Source organism: Oryzias latipes, chromosome 20 (genome assembly GCF_053564925.1).
Source record: "Oryzias latipes strain Hd-rR chromosome 20, Olatipes_Hd-rR_3.1".
NCBI lineage: Eukaryota > Metazoa > Chordata > Actinopteri > Beloniformes > Adrianichthyidae > Oryzias > Oryzias latipes.
Window position 1 is genome coordinate 25,024,132 of NC_136256.1, and position 6,035 is coordinate 25,030,166.

Sequence of the window (6,035 nt, forward strand, 5' to 3'; positions counted from 1 at the left end):
TTGGCTGCCAAATGTTTACCCATTTAGGTGAATGTTTACTTCCTGGTCCCATATCTTCTGTCGGAGTCTTGAGGTTGAACTCTGGACTGGTGTAAGGAGACCAGTTTCTCCAGCTTTTGTTACAAACTGCAGAGAAAAAAGTAAAAAAAATAAAATAAAATGAAACAAAAAAACAGTATCATCTTTGTGTTTTTACATCATACTCCTCAGCCGACCACACGTTTAAGCTTTGACTTAAGAAAAAGTGTGATGCCACACTGTTTCTCCATCATGTGGCCAACAAAGATGAGTAAAAATAAAATAAAACTGATGATAACTTAGATTTATTATTTAGGAGCTTCTTAGCTTCAATAAGAGCCAAGAGCAAAACAACAAACAAAACACCTCTAGTATAAAAAGAAAACAGACTTTCTAAAAAAAAAAAGAAAACCATAAAAAATAAAAGTTCAAACTTACCGCCTAGCCAGTGAAATAAACAGGAGAAAAAGATTTCAAAGAAAGGCTCCAACAAAGATGACAATAACCCAAATGAGCCCAGTCTTGTGTACACAATCTGCTGGTCCAGCTCCTTTTTTCTGGTCCACAGTCATCCATCCAACCGTCAGCACCTGGTCAGGGACATGTCAAACTGAAGAGCCTACACTCTGATGTAACCCAGACACTGACAGAAAAAAAGAAAGGAAATGTGCTAATAAAGTGCTCTGTAAAACTTCAAACGAGGATAGTTTAGAGTTATTGGTAATTAAATCAGCTATATTACCCAATAATCAGACAAAAATGTCCACAGATATCAACCATGAATTGTATAATTTTAACAAAAAGCAACACAAACTAACAATATGTATCTGAAAATATAGAATTTATGATCTTTTACAGGTCATTAAAAATTCTAATTCGTTGGTTTTTCATATCTTAAATATGAAATAATTTGAAATAAAAAGCAGTTTTTTTGATAGAAAGTCAAAAATTAAGAATAAAATGAATAAATCTGTTTATCTGAATAAAGAAACAATGCTGAATGTGACGCAGAGATGCTCTTTTGTGAATGAGTTATGATGTGGATTTTATAATAATCCATCCAGACCATGACACAGGAATTTTTAAAATGAAGTTATTATTAATGCATTCCGTAAACTCTGTTCAGACTCTAAATCCAATAAAAGCACATATCCATGTGGAGGTCTGGAAACCATGATTTGCTGAAAACTAGAATAAGAAGTTTCTCAAGAGGAGGAGCTCTCAAACCTGACATATTCTTAAGCAGCCACCTGGGGAGTCAGACAGTTTGGACATATGTTTTCTGAGGGAAGTGTTATGAGTCAGACGAGTGGAAATCAGATCTTAAAATGTTGGAAGGAAGTGGACAAGGGAAGGATGAGAGAGCAGAGGAGCTGATTAGGAAAGTGAAGACCTGCTGTGGTCCAGCGGCACCTGAATGAGCGGAAGAAATCTGACGTCAGTTTGAACTCCCATGGCAGAATTACAAAACGCGCGGTCACGTGAAATGCAGAAAAAACACAGCAATGCAGTAGATCTGCGAAATAAAGTAAACCCTCAGGCCTTAAATTTCCTCTCCTGGTGGGTTGAGCTGAAAGCTGTTGCTTGTTTTCCTCAAAGTTCGGCCCCTGGGCAACAGTTTACGAGTTGCAGGAACTTCCTGAAGGACAAACAACTGGATGATATCAGAGTTTCAGGTGAAAATATAATTAACAGTAAACAGCAATGGAAACAGCAGCATTGCAATTCACAAATGTTTAGGTTGTTGTGATTTTCTTTTTTTTTTGCATTTGGAGGGTTTTAAACTAGCAAGAATGAAGTAAATGAATTAAAATTATGTACAAATCAATTAAAGGTAGCAATAAAAATGTGCTGGCAGTTAACAAAAGCATGTTTGGCTTTATCCTCGACAAAAAATGTCAGGAATCTGTTCATGTCAAACAGTTCAGAGGAAACATTCCTCACCCCTAAAATACTTTCCTTGTTAGAGATTAAAGGGCATAAATATGCAGTGTTGACACAGGAATAGCTTAGAGTTTATAATCAACCTAAAAACAGGCCTGCATTGAATAACCAAACACATTCTTAAGATTTTGTGAGCCATATTTAGGTTTCTCTTGTCTTTGCTTCAACATGAAGGTCATCAATAGTTTCCTGTCCAGAGTGCACGTTGAGTAAAGTTGAGGCCGCCGTCTGCAGATAATCCTCATCCGAGTATTATTCTGCAGGGACGTCTGCTCTGCACGGGGCAGAGGAGGAAGTTTCAGCAGGAAGAGTTCTGAATGAGACACTTTTTTTATAATCCCATGCAAATTATGAGTCAAAGTGAAGGCTTCATTATTTCCTTTGTGTCTGCAGTAAAATCTTTACTTATAAATCCTTAATCCAGTCAAAACATCTAAGAGAAAATAGTCTTTTGGCTGAACTGTTTGATCACTTCCTGACAATCCAGTCTAATCAAGCACTAATTGGGCCTATCTGATTACTATAACCTCATCAGAGCAGCTCTGCAGTGAACTTTTTCATTTAATGGGCTCACAGATTTGCATCCTCAACACCCCCCTTCCTTTAAGATCCTCTTATTTTGGTTTTAGACTCCAATCTGTAAGATAATAATAAAAACACAAAGTAGAATAGCTTTTGAATTTAACAGATTCATGTTAAAAATACATCGATTAAGAAAAGAAGAGGGGGAAAAAAATCAAGTTTAAAATGTCATTAAAAAAAGAAAAGTTTTTTTTTTAACATTAGATTTAAGAAAAAAAGTTATTTAAAAGTCTAAATAAGGGAATATGACATAAATATTTTTATTAAGATGCTCTTAGGAAAGCGGTTGTTCATGCAGATGAAACATTTTTCTAACTGTGCACATTAAGAGAAGAGAAAAAGTCTGCAAAAACACATCTAAACGTGTTTAAAATTGATTTAAAATATCATTAAGTTATTTATAAGGTCTTACAGGATTAATCTGTTGATTTCATGGTGACAGTTTTATATCAACATGATTTGACTGAAATTATCCCAAGTGTCCACTGTAAACATTTCAGATTTAGATAATTAAAAAGGTTTAATTTACTGTTTGCAAAATAATTAAAAAAAACTCCCTCTTTTCTTTTAACCACTTAATTGTTTTTATAATGATTGCTTTCTCTGTGTTTTTCCAACCAAAATTTGTAAAAAAAAAAAAATTACATTATGGTATATTTCACTTATATTTGAATAACGAAAAAAAAGATAATAAAAGGAGGAAATGTAATTTTTAAACTCCTTATGCACGGACAATTCTGAAACAGACACATCAGTTTATGGTGTTAATGTGTGGATATAACATTTAAACAAACACTTAAAAGTAAGTAGATGTTTAACCCTTGTGCTATCTTATATGACCCCCCCCCCCCTTCCATTGACGTGTTCTCCCTACCATGACAAAGGTGGATAAAGGTGGAAAGATTTCATGTAATCCATGGACACCAGTGAAGATCACAAATCATTGAAGAAAAAAGGTTCAGAGCACTGTCTAGTGGGTCTAGATGACCCAACTCCCAACGTTAAAGTGCCTAAAATGGAGATTAATTAGGCTAAATAAAACTGTAAACCAGTAACTTAGATCGGTTAAGGAAGTGGGTTTTATTTTGGAATAAATAACTGTTTACTTATTTTTATTTATTAATATTTGTTGTTGCAGTCATCTTGTGTTGATGATGTAAATGGAATAGACGTAACGAGATGGTCATATATTGTGCCAGACTCCTGTTGTTCAGAGGAGAAACAGCCTGCTTTTATTTTGAAAGGTCCAGTATGAACAATAAATAAATAAAGGCACAGATGAGAGATGACAGAACACAACTTTTGCGTGATTGTCGTCAGTTTAGGCCCGTTCTGCATCCGTCAGACAGACGATTGCAGGAACACGGGGGATCAGAACAGAGTTGCCGGGTGTGGCAGCATGACCCGCTGTGCAGATACAATACTCTGTCGGGGTTTCTTAGCTCTTTGTCAACAAACAAACACACAGGATGATTAACCCGATCCCTAGACTTAGCAGAAATGTGAATTACTATTTTCTGCACTGTTTTTGTTTCTGCCTCACTTATGTGACCATTCTCTGCTGGACATTTAAATAAAACCGCTTGAAAACCACAAGATTTTACATGATTTTACTGGTCTGTTTTTAAACTATAAACCCTCTTTTTTGTTTTCTTTCTTCCTTAATAAGTCACTGTAGATGTACAGTGGAATGAGAAAGTTTGGGCACCCCTGATCATTTTCAAGATTTTTCTTCACAAATCATTGGTTGTTTGGATCATCAATTTCAGTTAAATATATCATATAGCAGATGAACACAGTGATATTTGAGAAGTGAAATGAAGTTTATTGGATTTAAAGAAACAGTGCAATAATTACTTAAATAAAAATAGGCAGGTGCGTAAATGTGGCCACCCCTGTTGTTTTATGGATTTGACTACCTTTAGTAATAATTATTGGAACACAAAATGTGTTTATAAGCTCATTGACCCCTTGACCTACATACACATGTGAAGCCAATCATGAGAAGAGGCATTAAGGTGGCCAAGAACAAGTTTTTATCTTCTCTGAAGAATGTCAACATGAGAACCTCAAAACAGCTGTCAGAGGACCTGAAAACAAAGATTGTTCAACATCATAGTTTAGGTAAGGGATACAAAAAGCTTGCTAGGAGATTTCAGCTGTCAATTTCTACTGTGAGGAATATAGTGAGAAAATGGAAGAGCACAGGCACAGTTCAAGCAAAGGCCCGGAGTGGCCGGCCCAGGAAAATCTCAGATAGGCAGAGGCGAAGGATGGTAAGAACAATCAAACTCAACCCACAGACCAGCTCCAAAGACCTACAACGTGATCTGGCTGCAGATGGTGTCACTGTGCATCTTTTAACCGTTCAGCGCACTTTGCACAAGGAGATGCTGTATGGAAGAGTAATGCGGAAGAAGCCTTTTCACAAACAGAGTCGCTTGAGGTATGCTGAAGCACATTTGGATAAGCCAGCTTCATTTTGGAATAAGGTGCTGTGGACTGATGAAACTAAAATGGAGTTATCTGGACATAACAAGGGGCGGTATGCTCGGCGAACAAAGAACACAGCATTCCAAGACAAACACTTACAACCCACAGTCAAATTTGGTGGCGGTTCCATCATGCTTTGGGGCTGTGTGGCCAGTGCAGGAACTGGAAATCTTGTCAAAGTGGATTCCAGTCAGTATCAGCAGAGTCTTACAAACAATGTTCAAGAATCAGTGACAAAGTTGAAGTTGCGCCGGGGCTGGATACTTCAACAAGACAATGACCCTAAACACTGCTCTAATTCTACAAAGGCATTCATGCAGAGGAACAAGTACAATGTTCTGGAATGGCCATCTCAGTCAGTCCCCAGACCTGAATATTATTGAAAATCTGTGGTGTGATTAAAAGTGGGCTGTCAATGCTCGGATCCATCAAATCTGACTGAACTGGAGACGTTTTGCAAAGAGGAATGTTCCAAAATACCTTCAACCAGAATCCAGGCCCTTATTGGAAGCTATAGGAAGCGAATGGAGGCTGTCATTTCTGCAAAAGGAGGATCTACTAAATATTGATGGCATGTTTCTGTTGGGGTGCCCAAATTTTTGCACCTGCCTATTTTTGGTTAAGTAATTATTGCACAGTTTCTTTTAATCCAATAAACTTCATTTTACTTCTCAAATATCACTGTGTTCATCTGCTGATATATTTAACTGAAATTGATGATCCAAACAACCAATGATTTATGAAGAAAAATCTTGAAAATGATCAGGCGTGCCCAAACTTTCTTATAACACTGTAATTTATGGATTCCAGCCTCATTTGAAGCAAACATTGAAGGACTTTTGTTTATGCAGTTTATCATGGCAGAAGATGTAAAATCTTTTTTTGTTGCTGTCCATTCCAGATTAGAAAAAACCCCAGAAGAAAACTGTTCTTTGGTTCTCCAGCGTTAAAGGAATAAAGAGGAAGCATTTACTAATTTGTCTTTTGTACTCTGGAGA